Source organism: Spermophilus citellus (assembly GCF_964194105.1).
Source record: "Spermophilus citellus genome assembly, chromosome: 12".
In the NCBI taxonomy this organism is placed as follows: domain Eukaryota; kingdom Metazoa; phylum Chordata; class Mammalia; order Rodentia; family Sciuridae; genus Spermophilus; species Spermophilus citellus.
The window spans coordinates 126,078,391-126,094,137 of NC_138198.1; positions in this window are offsets into that span (position 1 = coordinate 126,078,391).

The window sequence follows — 15,747 nt, forward strand, 5'->3', positions numbered from 1 at the left end:
ATTTGATGTTAATCATACTGACAAATATCATCGTCACTTTACAATTTAGTAAGCAGATGTATATTTTACATTTTTAGAGAACACCTAAGCACTTAAACACATAACTAGCATCCCAGAAAATTCAGTTATAATTTTTAAATAGCAACAACAGAAACAAAGGTGTGAACATTACAATAAAATTGGAATAAAATAGAGTATGCTTTATTTCCCAGACTGTAGAACACACTTCCTCATCTCAATGCAGTTTATAAAATATCAAGTACTCAGGACAGCTAAACAGTACTTTATGTTACTTTCAGCAATATTATAGTGCTCCAGATTTTCTCTCCAGAGTTGTTTCCAATATTATTAAAGATCAGTAGAGCAATTTGACAATTTCGTAGTCACAATCAGTTATCCCCGTCCTTGCATGCGAGTACTCTCATGATCAGGCAGGTCTTAAAGCACTCATCAGGATACTCTCTGATCTCTATTCCTGCCTGCTCTCATTTTCTGCTAATGGATGAAAATAGGTATCTTATTGCAAAGATACTTCACTTTTATACTGTATAACGTAACTCAAAGTTTATGGAATCGTTGAAAACAATGATCAGAAGCAGTTACTGTTCTGACATATTGTTCTTTAAAACGTTGTTCATCCTTTGGGTTTTCTCCTGAAGGCTTTGGGGGTCTTACTGCTCCAGTAAAGGCTACAGGCTGTTAAGTTCTTAGACTAAGTTGCTCAATCATAAACATAGGTGTAGATATACTGGTGTGAATAACCAAGATAATCATAAAGTTACTTGAGCTGCTATTTAATAAATGAACTGAGAATTATATTCAAATGTAAGGCACTTTAAAATATTCCTTAGGTCCTTCTTTACTTACTACCTGAAGGAAGCATACCAAAATGATAGAATTCACAAATTCAATTCACCTGTTTTTCTTTCACTGTAGATTAAATTCGCAATTGATAACTCCTTGAACTTCTATCATTTTCAGACACGTACAGATTTTATTCTGTAGTTGGAGCTGTGTTAATCAAAGACACAGGTATTAGATAGGTTCATGTATGATGTATTACACTCTGTTTGTTCATACTTACATATGTGCGCAGAATACTACAACTCATTAGGCTATTTGCTGAAAGTTTTGTGGATTTACTGTACCAATCAGGCATTGTGCCAAACACAGGGATTATAGCAGTGAAAAGAACTGGCTTGAGGTAGAATAATATTTTCCTAAGCCTTGTGCAAAGTTAGGAATATTGATGTTTTACCAAGATTACAGATGGGCCTCTATAAGGAGAAGTCTCCTGATTATCTTATGTTGATGGTGTTAAGGTTGATGTCAGTGGGTATGGTTAAAGGACGCATATTTTAAGACAGAAAAGGAAAGTCCTTCAAGGCTACAGAAGGTTTCCATGTGATTAAAGCTCTAATTTCTAATTCCTACTAGACAATGGGCTGTATGGAAACAGTCACAGTAAAAACCTCTCTGAAGAAGGCTCACTGCAGAGGTTTGAGAAGACACTGCAACATCAGGGGTGTTTTTCTTGGAACTGTCACTGTGGAACCGGGCCCTGGGCAATGAAGACAAATGCCCTGGAAGTGAGTGGTCCCTGCAGAGATGGGATTGAGTGTCAGTTTCTTTCTGCATCAGTAACCACTCTGCTCTGGGAGTTACAAGGTAACATTTAAATATTTATATAAAGAGTTTTTAAAATGGCTCTTTAAATTGCATAAGCTATTGACATATTTAGATCGCTTCCTTATAGTTCTTTCAGATTCTCTGGTCTGCTGTTCACAAATGTGTTATTCAAATCTTATTTTCACTGGCTTTAATATTCTGCTTTGACCTGTGATATGAATAAGAGTTAAATAAATAATCAAAGGAGTCCTGAGTTCCCAGCTAGGAAAAAAATCAAATAGTTTATCACGAGGCAAATCTCCACCAGGTAGTAAACAGCTATTATCAAAAGAATTAAACTGGAAATGTGAACAAAATGCCTATGAAAATACATGTCACTAACCCTGAGGGAATGGATCAAGCCTATTTATCACACAATTAGTGAGCAAAGCTGATGTTTATCCTCAAGGTACTGAGAACACTGTAATATACAACATACATGGGAAGATTTCTCTAAGTCTGAGCCTTAAAAATCAGCTATTTTTTTTTACACTGAATCAATAATATAATACTGGAATGCTCTACAGATCTTATTTCCACAGTTTTCCCAATATTTTGAATATAAATAGAACCATTTGACAGTCTAGTAATCACATGTGTTTATTAATTCTTCAAATCTTTGGCATATGTGCCCAAATAAAATGGTGTGTGTGTGTGGGGGGGAGATGTACTCATTGGACAAATCATTATTGATCTATTCCTTCCTTATTCAGCCTAAAGCTAGTCAAAGCACATGAGTTATTTCCAAACAACCTAAAAAAGTGAAGAAATAGACAAAATGTTAGCAATAAAATGTCAGAAGGCATTGAATTCCACCGATGCCATGAGTCTTCTTGGACCCTCTTTGGGGGCCAGTTTTATCCTGGGGGTGTGTCCCAGAGCAGACGTAGGATTGAGAAGTCTTGAAGTGGTATGTATGCTTCCCTGGATTCTGATTAGCTCTGATTTCTTGCTTCCAGTGAGACACATCTTCCTCGTTTTCACCTCCTGCTTTCTGCACTACTTTGATCCATGCTAATCACTGTCTCTCTTGCATTCTCCAAAACTAATGCTAACACAAGGCCCCAGGAAAAAGTGGATGTTTCCTGCAGGCTGAGTTAATAGAGATTGTTTTACAGTACCAGCCAGTAAAGAAACTTCAAACAGAAAGCCACATTGCTGGTGGGAATGCGGCATGGTACAGCCACTTTGCAGTCAATTTGGCAGTTTCTTACAAAACTAAACATACTCTCTCCATATGATATAGCAATTGCACTTTTTGGTGTTTACCCAAATGAATTGAAAACGTATGTCCACACAAAAAGCTGCACATGGATGTTTATAGCAGTTTTATTCATAACTGCCCAAACTTGGAGAGAACTAGGAAGTCCTTCATTAGGTGACTGTGTAAATAAAATGTGGTACATCTAGGCAGCAGAAAAATATTCAATGCCAACAAGAAATAACCTTTCAGACCTTGAAGAGATATGGTGGAAGCTCTGGTGCGTGTTACCAAGCACAAGAAGTTCATCCAATATATAACCTTGCAGGACAGGCGGAACTTAGAGACAGTAAAAAGAACACTGACATCCAGTGGTTTGCAGAGACAGAAAGAGAGATGAGCAAGCTCAACCAAGAACAAACTACTCTGCACAACACTGTATTTACTGAGCTGTGTCATGGTAGCTTTGGCAGAACCCAGAGAGTCCACAGTGCCAAGAGTGAACCCTGATGCCGACTGTGGATCTGAGCGAGGAGGTGTCCACGGAGACACTTTGTTTGTTTTTAACTTTAGCCCTGCAGATGTGCGGAGTGCAGGCTTCCTGGTTCTGTAGGTTGTCTTTTCCCTGCATGGCTCTCTCCGTTGCTGTGCTGAAGCTTTCTGGTTCTGGACCCCCAAGTTCACTGGACACTGCTCACAATAGGCAGGCTGGGACATCACATCTCAAGTGGGAACAGAAAATGTGGCATGTATACACCATGGAATGGTGTTTTGCTAAAATGGAACGAACAGCCCTGTCCCATACAGCCCATGACGAGCCTGGAGGTAACCGTGATAAGTTAAATGAGCCAGAAACAGAAGGACACACTGCACAATCTCTCTTATGTGTGGAATCTAAAAAAGTCAAACTTACAGAATCAGTTGGCAGAGTGCTGGGTCCCAGGGGACAGGAAGACTTTGGTCAAATGGTATCTGCAAACAACTGCAGTGAGACCGTTGGAATAAATGCTGGAGATGTATTATTACAGTGCACTGTGACTACCATTCTTGAAAACATAGTGTAGATTTGAAAATTGCCAAGACGGTGGATCACACATGTTCTTGTTACCCCAAAATTGTAAATACATGAAGTCAGGGACATGCTCATTAGTTGGATTCAATTTTTCCACAATTCACTCATATTGATATCACACTATACCTCATGAACATACAGTTTTTTGCCAATTATAAATGAAGAAATAAATAAAAATAAAAATAATGTATGCTCTTCCCCATAAGCAGCTTGTCTTTTCTTCAAAATAGCATTTTTTCCTCTAAGCGCCTCAGCAACTATGTAGACCTTCACTAGACTTTGTTAGTAACTTACCTTCCACACCTGCTGTCTGTAAGTAAATCTATAAGCAAGAACTCAATTTTTTTTTTGTTAGACTCCAAAGTTTTCATGCTTTGTACCACAGAATGACACCAATGCACTCTACCACATGGGGTCTACATGCATTTTCTTATGGATCTTAAGATTCACCTTTTTTTTCCTTTGTGATAAACATATGTGTTTGAGTTTTAGGTTATTATTACATGAAATTTAAAAGAACATGACTTAAAACATATTAAAATAATTCCACCTGTATTTCCAAGCTAGCATGACATGCATGTAAATGTGATGATGCTCAGGTTTGGCTCAGGTTTTGTGACCAGCATGGAGGAAAGGATGTTTCCACTATGGGACTTCAGCACACGCATGTGGCCAGTTCTCCAGATCCCTGTGACCATTTCTCCATTTCTGAAACATCTCTTCCTACGTGCTGAAGGTGAAGGCTCACAATGAGAAAGCCACCTCCTCTTCCCATTGCAAGTGAGGTGGAGCTGGTTTAACTAGGAACAACTGTGCACAATAGTCAGGGAGTTACTCAGAATACCCTCTGGGAATGCCCGGTATTTATTTTAACATGTGGTATTTTGGTTAATACGAGGCTGCCACATTCTTCTCAATTGATATGTTTTGACCTTTCAGCCAGTGCCACGGTGGCTTGGGCTCTGTAATGGCACGGAACTGTCCTGGTCCCACCTGAAGGGCTGTGATTAGCATTGTTTGTGTGGAACATTGCCACCCACACCCTGGACCCCATGCCTTCCTCACCCACAGAGATAAATGGTCCCTGCAGAGTAAATAACAGCCTGGTCCCTTCCTTCTCCCTCCAGTACCCGTCAGTTGGAAAATGCACACATTCATGCACACATAAGATATATTTTTAAGATCCTTGTATTTTCCATTTTAGGGACCAAATCTAAATTTCAGTCAGCCAAGAGACATTCATGAACACATTATCTTCAATCAACCGTATATTTGGTCAAAGCAATGTAAGAACATAAAGATGTGAGCCACACATGTCTACTTGGCAATTATGGTTGATATGCTTTTCAGTAGCTTTATAGGATTACTGAAAGATGAATTGCTGAAAACAGGGCACACCTACACTTTCTTAATAAAATTCTTACATGCCCTTACATGCTAACCACTACTTTCATCATGCAAAGTAGATTTTCATTTAAACAAACACATCATATGCATGAAACAAACCAATGAAATCATCTTGAGAAACTATCAACATATTCTGTGGCTGGTTTTATATACTAAATATCAAGTCTTACATACAGTTATAATTCATTCCTTTCATTCCTTCACCATTCTGTCCATTTATTATCCAATTTATCTTGACCTCCAAAGCCTTCACAAATCAGTTCCTGAATTCCTGCTCCTTGCCTCCTCCAGGGCCAAGCCACCATCTCTACTGAGCAGGTGCAATGCTGTATGATGGCTTCCTCAGGGACCACTTTTGATCTCTGTGCTGTCTGTAAAGCAGTGAGTACTTTTAGACTCTGCACCTGCTTTCTTACTCTTTCTCTTAAAGCCCCCAATAGCTGCCATCACCAGGTGACCTCAACTCGGCCCCCATCCCCTGGCTGCAGCGGGTGGCCCCAGGTCCTCGTCCCTACTTGCTCCCTGCCCTCCCCAGGCTCTTGCCTCTCTTCCAGGCACAGCGGCTCCTCCTGGGCTGGAGACGCTCTCACCACTGGTATCGCCAGGTCTTCTCCTCCTGTCACTGTGTTCTTTTTGTCATTTATATTAAAATGTCAACTCTCCAAAGCATCTGTCTCCACCACCCATTTTCAAGACCTCACCCGGCCTGTCACAGACTGTAGTGTGGCCTTTCCCGTCATCCTCACGTAAACCCACAGCCATGCAAGGTTTCCTTTGTTGTTCCATTTAATTTTTAAATTCAAGCTTTCTGATGTGAGGATTGCTTTACCATACAGTTCATTGTATCTGCTATTCTCACAATATTCACCAGCCCACAGTAAAATGTTCAGCATCAATGAAATTACTGGGAATCCCCATCATGTTAACATCCAACAACATCGATGCTATGTGAAACTTTCCAAGGGACAACGAAGCCTATTAGCAGGGGAGCTGGGTTTTTTTTAATTTTTTTTTTTGTCCTGGGGATTGAATCCAGAGGCACTTGACCACCGAGCCACATCCCCAGGGCTCCCCCACCCCTTTTCTGAGACAGTGTTTCACAAAGTTACTTGGGGCTTCGCTGGGTTGCTGAGGCTGGTCTTGAACTTGCAGTTCTCCTGCCTTAGCCCCTGGAGTCACTGGGATGACAAGCCTGTGCCACTGAACCTGGTTTTGCTTAGAGCTCCCTGGCTGGCTCATGCCACAACTCCTGGAGGAACCTGCCCCTCACCTCCACTCCATAATGCCCTGTGCCCCAGTGCCTCAGCCAAATCATCAATCTATTTTGAAATCATAAGATGTAAAGAATCTTGACCCTCCCGCAGCAGTTTAGAAGTGTGGAGAGAATAGGAAGGAAAAAAAGGTGTGTGTTTCTCCCCAGAGACAACAGAAGAGAGTGCCCCCCCCCCCAGCTTCGACACGCCTCCCTCCCGGCTGCATGACTCACTCTGCTCAGGCAGAGGTCATCTGAACCTGTCTCCTAGGAGGCTACTTGACAGCTTGTTCAAACGGTGACATCTTTCTGACCTTGGCTTTTATTTTTTCCCATTTCCGAATCACTTGGGAGACTACCGGGAGACGTTTTAATTTGGGCTATAAGTGTTCTCATTCTGTCACACCCCCGACATATGGCAGATGCACTGCTGGATGACCTAGCTTTCAGCTCAATCCTTTTAGGAAGAAAAAGTCGAATTTCTTACATTCGCAGCTAATCTATCTGTCAATAACAGAGAAGTCGCACTATATTTTTAAAATCACATTTTCAGGCAAAAATTTAACCTGTATTTATTTCTTTTGACTGAAGTAGTATGTATAGGTAAATAAATTGGTTTGCTGTATGATAAGTTCAAATTATTGTAAATGTCATCCACATTACAACAGAACACTGTTTTGCTTGTAGATGTACCCTAGTGCTCAGAACAGTGTCTGAGATGTAGTAGCACTCAGTCAGAATTGACCACCTAAACAAATCGTCCACCTTTAGAGCAAGGGACAAGATTGTACAATTTCATACATAACTATGTCTTAAGATAACTCAAAAAAGATAAAGTATATTAAAGTATTTTATAAACTTCCCCAATGATTTTAGAAATATTCCATTGAATTTAAAAATCTGAAAAATCATACATTTCAAGACTCTGATCTTTTAAAGAATTCTCATTAGCACAGTCTTCCATAAAAAGTATCCGTTTGTAAGCATCATTTACCTTTATTTTAATTATTATTTATACAAATAACCTTTAGAATCCACATGAGACTACCAGATAAAATTACTAGACAAAAAAACTAAGTTTATTAGGCATATTGCAATAGAGAATCTGCCTTGATAGAATCTTAATAGTTTCCAAAAACGAGTAAATGGGTAAAATATACCTATGGTTCTGTGATTGGGGCTGGGTATTTCTGAGGTACACCCTGGAAACGTGGGGCCTGGGGTGAAGTGTGCATGTAGGGTAAACTCCCTTTGCATGAGAGCACAGAACAGTGTCTGAAAGGGAATCTTCATGAGCAAACTCAGCCTTCAGTTTCAGTTGGTCACAGTCTTACCAGGAGCAAATATTTCTTGAGGCAAGCAATCTTTTGAATATAATCTTCATGCCTTATCATGCATGTGTTTAGACATACACAAGCACACCATAATAGGTCAATCAGGTAACTTAAAATTTTTACATGAAATAAAAACTATCTTAGCATACTAAATAAATATAGCTCCTTGAATTTATCATTTTAACCAACTAAATTTTTCTTACGTAAATATCATATTGATTTTCTTGCATCCATATTCAGGGTTCATCACCTGGTGAGTGCTGCTTTCACCACTTATATTTTTATCAACTTTAACCAATATTAGAAATAAAACCTTCTGCTCTTAAAAAGTGTACAAGTGAAATGTGGAATAGAGGACAGGAAATGTTGCTGCATGCTCATACATTTTCTATCACTCAAACACAATTTAAGGTCATCATTCAGACATTTCATGTGTATGTCACATGTGGGCACAGCACCTTTTAAAGACAATCCATACATGCATGTCTGTGCATGTGGACATGGTGCCTCTAATGACATTTCCTATATGCATGTCTGCTTGTGATCACAGCATCATTTAAAGAATTATTTCAGCACTGAGGATTGAACCCAGTGGTGCTTTGCCACTGTGCTAGGTTCCCAGCCTTTTTAATTTTTACTTTGGGACAGGATCTTTCTAAGCTGCTGAGACTGGCCTCAAACTTGTGATTCTCTTGCCTCAGCTTCTCAAAGGATCTGAAATTACAGGTGTGATCAATGGCAGTTGAAAGACATTTTTTAGATTTTATTAACCTATTATCATTCCATGTAGGATAACAAGTGAAAAGGTATTAAAAATTATGTTTAAACACCAATTTTTGTATATCTTTTCCTTTATTAGAATGTGTGGAGATTTCTAACTATTTTACAACCTTAACTTAATATTAGTTTGTAGTCCTAAAGTTGAATAAAGTTATGAAAATTATAATTAATCCAATACCTTTCTTCTCTTATATTAAGGATCATAAAATTTATAAGGTCAAACCATTGAAAAGGTATTTGACTTTACAATTAAATTCAATTAAGAACAGTTTGTAACTTTTTACATGTTGAGCAATTTGTGGAAGAGTAATTCACTTGATCCATAGAAACAAAGTATGGATTTTAATAAATTTAATCATAAAATATAAAATTAAAGTCTTTTACATTGGGCTAATGTTACTTTTACCTGGTGATAAAGAAATATTAGAGTTTTTATGCTAAAGCCAAATCACTTTTATCTGCCCAAATATTCTCCTATTTTTGAAAATGTGTGTGAATATTTTAAATTAAAATAAACCTATGTGGTCAATATCAGAAAATGTTGAGCAACACTTGAATTTAAGCTCTACGTTTCTCACTTTTCTTTCTATATAGAGGCCAAACCACTACCCAAGTCACAGTCTTCATCCTTTCTCCACAAGCAGAAACAGAAAAGGAAAGGGAAGGGCCAAAGTCAGAGTTCAAGGGCGAGTCCATGGATGTCAAGCACAGTGACCTGTCCTGCACCTGCTTCTAAAGTGACCACGCCATTGATGTTGAGGCTCCCCATTGCCTGGTACGGCTTCCTGTGGTGTTTAAGGGTGGATTCTATTCCTCTTGGGGGTGCATGTGAGTGAAAAGAGGCAGGGACCCTGAACTCTAGGGCCAGAAAGCACAGGTGAACGCCAATCGCTGCTGAGATGCTCTCACAGATCACGTATCTCCAGAGCATCCCAATGCAGCCACCGGGGAAGGGGCATGCTCCAGGCAGACAAGCCTGCTGAGCCGTTCTCAGTGGCGCAGGAAGAAAGCGCCCTGGCTCGGTTGTAAAGGTGACTTGAGCTGCTGTCCTACAGAGAGGCGGGTGGACGTGGCCCCTGAAGCCCATGGCTCCTTGGACAGCTGGAGGGAGAGGCTGGCTGCGGCTTCCCCCACCCTCATCCTATGATCTTCCTCTTCCAGGCTCACAAAGTCACGTGCCAAAGACAGCAAAGCCCAGAAAAGAGACAGAATAGGAACAAAAGCAGAACTGGACTGATGCTGTGTTGAGGTGTTTACAAAGCAGTCCTTCCCAAAGGGGGAAAGTTTCCACCTGATTCAGATAACAAAAAGATTCATAAATAAATCCATGTTTGAGAGCTTGAAGAAAGGAAATTTGAGCTCAGGAAAACAAGAGAAGCCACATATTATTACCCTTGTGGGCTGCCCGCTGTTTCTGAGTAGAGGATCGGATTATTGTGCGAGGACGCTTCCCTCTGATCTCTGAGGGACATCCAGAGTGACTGACCCTCAGTTTTCTCAAAGATCAGCAGAAACTTCTCTGTTCAGCAAATTTGACTTGAGTTGTTCTAACCAGAAAGATGACCACTTTGCTAGAGGTGACCAGTATTTTAAAAGAGGAAAATTCTGGAAGGGTATTTACAGTGTCTTCGGTCTCATCTGGGTGATTTTAAAGCAGCCTGGGATGGGACTGCATTCTCATAATAATAATTCTGGACGGTGGGCACCGGAAGGCAGGCGTCTTCAGCTGTCCTTAGTGCCCGCAGCGTGGGCTCATTCACACCTGTCCTATCCAGGAGTAAGTACTTCCAAAAGCAGGCAATCAAAAGTGTTGCTCAGGTCTAGGAGTGTTCAAGGGGGACAGGAAAGTATGCTTAGTCCCAGGGCGGTTTATTCATGTCAGTGATGGTTCATTGTGTACATACTGCAAGGTAGGAAAGGCAGAGGAGGATTAGAACGAGCTGATGGAATAGTAAAGGTGATATTTGAAGAGAAGCAATGACCGTCCTAGACAACTAGGTCAAAATGGTGCATGCATACACTAGATTCTGAGGTACTTTTTTCTGGCGTATTAACACAAATGCTACTTGTGAATATATTTAGGTATAGTAACAAACATTGATGAGGATTAATGATGCTTAGCCCCAAAGCAATGTCTGTAATATGTAGGAAAAATTAACTAATTTCTGATTAAGAAAAGTTTCTTAAAAATCAACTTTTTCGTTCATATTTTTCATGAGATATTGCTTTGTAATACTTTGGTATCATTGGTCTGTTGATTTTGCTCCTAATCTTATAGAAATACAATAAATAGAATTTAAATTTATTTAGTGTTTTATTGATTCAGCTTAGATGAATAATAAAAATAATAATTTTTATATGACTTTAAGCAAATTATCACCCACAAAACCCCTAGAATCTCCTCTCTCTTTTATAATCACACTTTTTGGATCAGCAAGTCCTCTGGGATTTACAAGAATATTGAGGAGACACGGTCCCCTTGGGAAGCTTCTTTTGAGAATGCTGAACTCCACATCCTCATGGGGAAGACTAGCGCTCTGAAGCAAGCTTAACAATTACCATTTTATGCAAATTAAGATAACAAAAAACCTTAGAAAGAAGATTGTAAGTTGCTGTGCTAAACTATGCTACACATTAAGTTGAAAATTAGGGGACAGGTATGTGTGGATGGGGGGTCACTTGAAGACCCCCACAATAATGTGTATGTGGAGTACAACAGAGAAGTCTCAGACACTAGTTCATCCAGTCCTCCTCTCCCAGCTCCATTCAGCAGTCTGTGGCTCTGCAGGTTAGCAGGCCTGTCAAAGGTCTAGCACCCAGTTCTTCACAGAGGTGTCCCGCCCTCCTTTACCAGTCCTCCTTAAAAAATGCATGTACTTTGCTTTTGTTCCACAACAGAGTCTTCTCATATCTCCAGTTCTGCTCTGTACCTCTCACATCTTTAGGCTGCAGGATAAATCTAACTGAAGCATCCTCCTAGGAATCTCCATGTAGTTGTTCCTGTATTTTCATAATTGACCTAAGAATGCAGTTCTCCAGAAAGAAGATCGAATCCCTATGAATAGAATCACTCTTTTTCTAAAAACTCCACTAATAATGAAAATAAACAAAACTACAAATTGCCTGAACTTGAGACATGTATATTTTAAAAACAGCCCAGACATCAGCTCTGAGTTCTGAACTCACATCCAACCTCCTCCTTGAAATCTTTCTCAACCATGACCTTTGCTCCCTGGGTCCCTAAGCCGAGTCTTTCTCAGAGTCCCCTGTATTAGTAATAGGCATATCAATCTTTTCACTTCATAAGACAACACTTAGGGCCATTCCCCACCATTTCTGCTTCCCCAGAACTGTGTCTATTTTAAGTTCATGATATTTCCTTCACCATTATTCCATGTCAGGCAACGGCTATCCCTGGACAACTGTGGGAACCACATGTTGACACGCTCCATACGCAGCTGTGTCCTCTTGCAAACTATTCTGTATGATGTTCTGTATGACATGGCCAAAGCAATTATTTCAAAACTTAAATCTGCAGCTGTGATCTCCTCTCCTGACCTGAACCTGGTCCCTTTAGTGGCTTGCTTGTCTTCAGGAAGGACCTCACCTTGACAGACAGATACCTGGGTGGTCAGGCTACTGCTGACTTTCAGCACATCTCTTGCATGATCTCTTGAGTCTCTGCACCCCAAACAACCTGGACACAGTACTCTGTTTTCACCACAATACTCTGTTTTTTAATACTCTGTCACATTTTAGTGCAAGAGTGACTTCCTCAACAAATTCACAATTTTACATTTAAGTAAGCATTACATATCTCACCTTCTAGAATATTCCTCCCCAAAAGGTTTACCTTTTCTGTTTGTGTACACTGTTTATCCTTCATATAGGATTAGTGCAAACCCTGGCATCTACTAAACACACACACACACACACACACACACACACACACACACACGTGTGCTCGCGTGCGCGCAGGCATGTATGTACCCGTGAATGAGTCCAGGCTTACTTTGGAGACATACTGAAATAGTCACAAGTTTTACTAGTTAGAACTTCCATCATAATCAGAGGATGGTATTTCCTCTCATACAGGATTAAGGAAAGCTAGTGAACTGCTTCTAACAACAATTTCATAATTGGTTATTAGACTGTTAGTGGTTCTTGTTTTGATTTGGATCTGGAATGTTTTCCCAAAAAGCTCACATATGGAAAGCATGACCCCCAAAGCAGCAAGGTTAAAAAATGGGGACTTTTAGGGAATGAATGGATCATGTGGGCTATAACCCCACCAGTGGATTAACCCAGTTGATGGAATAATAGTTGGAGTGGACCCTTGGTTGATAACTTCAGGAAGGTACGGTGTGACTGGAACACGAGGGTGACTGGGGTCATGACCTCGGGGACTACATCTACTCTACCATGGGGTCCCTGCTGTCTCTTTCTCCTTTTATGCTGCCATGAACTGAGGCACTGTCCTCTACCATGACCTTCTACCCTGATGTTTCTGTCTTGGAGCCAGCTGACCATGGACTGAACCTTTGAAACTGAGACAAAATGAATCTTTTCTAAATTGTTCTTATCAGTTATTTTGTCCAAAGTGTGAAAAACTGACTAACACAGAAATTGATACTGAAAAGAGGGGTAATTGTTATGACCATACTTGACCATGTGGTTCAAAAAACCCTGGAACTGATATACAGCAGGATTTGGAAAACTTTGGGGATGCAGGGTGGAGAAACCTTAGAATGCAGTGATCTGGGCTTAGTGGGTGATGCTCAGTGGAATCTGGAAGACCAGAATGCTCCCCGCAATGTGAGCAGTGAAACCTGGCTTGTGAGGCTTCAAATGGAGACGGCTACTAGAGGTGGGGGCACACGTGTTCCACTCTGGCAACGAACTTGTTACTTCGCCTGTGTCCTGGGACTCTCTCAGGCTGAATTTAAAAGTGATGGACTTCGTTAAGGTGAGCCTCAGGGTTATACACAACTACATATAAGAGGAAAGGAGGAGTAGGAGAAAAATTATATAAGTGGAAGAAACGATTTATAGTAGAGGGGATGGAGAGAGAGAAGGGGAGGGGAGGGGAAGGGAGGGGAGGGGGGACAGTGGAGAATGGGATAGACAGCAGAATACATCAGTCACCAGAAAGGCAATTTGTAAATCAATGGAAATGTAACTGATGTGACACAGCAATCTGTATACGGGGTAAAAATGGGAGTTCATAACCCACTTGAATCAATCTGTGAAATATGGAATATTAAGAACTATGTAATGTTTTGAACAACCAACAATAAAATAATTTTAAAAAAAAAGAAAAAAAAAGTGATGGACTAATTATCTGACAGAGGAAATCTCAAGGCAGAGGTCTGGATATCGCTGGCTGCTCTGAGTCAGGTTTACTGTGAGAATCAGAAGTAAAAGAAGAGAAGGGCTTTGAACACTTGGAGTGTGTCCAGAAAAGCGTCTACACAGAGGACATTGCACAGGTTGATGGCGTCCTAGTGTCTAGTTTTCACTCTGGTTCTTGTGACCCAAACTCCTTTTTTAATTTATTTTGAAACTAGTCTAAGTTTCCCCCTTTCTAAATTGAACATTGGTCTCAAGATCAATATGCAGTACAATCATCTTAATTTTTTTTAATTTTTTTAAATATTTTTTAGTTGTAGTTGGGCACAATATCTTTATTTTATTTTTTAGATATAAAATGTGTTTTAACTGTGTTATAGTCACATTTTTATTTTTTATGTTTTTTTTAAGTTTTATAGATTTTTTAAAATACATGACAGCAGAATGCATTACAGTTCTTATTACACATATAGAGTACAATTTTTCATATCTTTGTATATAGAGTATGTTCATACCAAATCATGCCTTTATACATGTATTTTGTTTTTCCTTTGCATTCCAATTCTTATTACACATATATACCACAATTTTTCATATCTGTTTATATATAAAATATGTTGACACCCAATTTGAGTCTTCATACATGTATTTTATCAACAAATATATGAAAAATGCTCATCATCTCTAGCAATCAGAGAAATGCAAATCAAATCTACTCTAAGATATCATTTCACTCCAGTCAGAATGGCAGCTATTATGAAGACAAACAACAATAAGTGTAGGTGAGCATGTAGGGAAAAGGCACACTGATACATTGCTGGTAGGATTGCAAATTGGTACAGCCAATATGGAAAGCAGTATGGAGATTCCTTGGAAATCTGGAAATGGGGCCACCATTTGGCCCAGCTATCCCTCTCCTCAGATTATACCCAAAGGACTTAAAAACAGCATACTATAGGGACACAGCCACTTCAATGTTTATAGCAGCACAATTCACAATAGCTAAAGTGTATAGAGCCATCCTAGATGCCCTTCAGTGGATGAATGGATTAAAAAAATGTGGCATTCATACACAATGGAATTTTACTCAGCATTAAAAGAGAATAAAATCATGGCATTTGCAGGTAAATTGATGACATTGGAGAAGATAATGCTAAATAAAGTTAGCCAATCCCCCCAAAACAAATACTGAATGTTTATTTTATTTTTAATGTGGTGCTAAGGATCCACCCCAGTGCCCCACACATGCTACACAAGCGCTCTACTGCTGAGCCACAACCCCAGCCCCTACAATCATCATAATTTCTAAATTCAATGAGGTCCCAAGAAGCATACTAATGATTTGATGGAATAATGCATGGTAGTTGTAGAGTCTGTGTGGAGTAGTAAATACATCAGGATTTATTAACACTAAGAAGGAAGGTCTTGTGAAATGAGTAATCCTACTAGATATTAAAATATACTTCAAAGCTGCTTTAGAAAGCACTTGGCAAACAAAACCAAAGAAAAAACAAAAGACACAGTGCTCAGCCCTGAGCACAGATGCTGATAATGGAGCAGATGATAGACATGGAATCCTGTGTGTGGTGACATACCATCTCAGATACTGTGTCAGAGAAGATAGGCATGTGTGGTGACATGGTATCTCAGATACTGTGCCAGAAGAGGACTTCTTGCCAAGTGG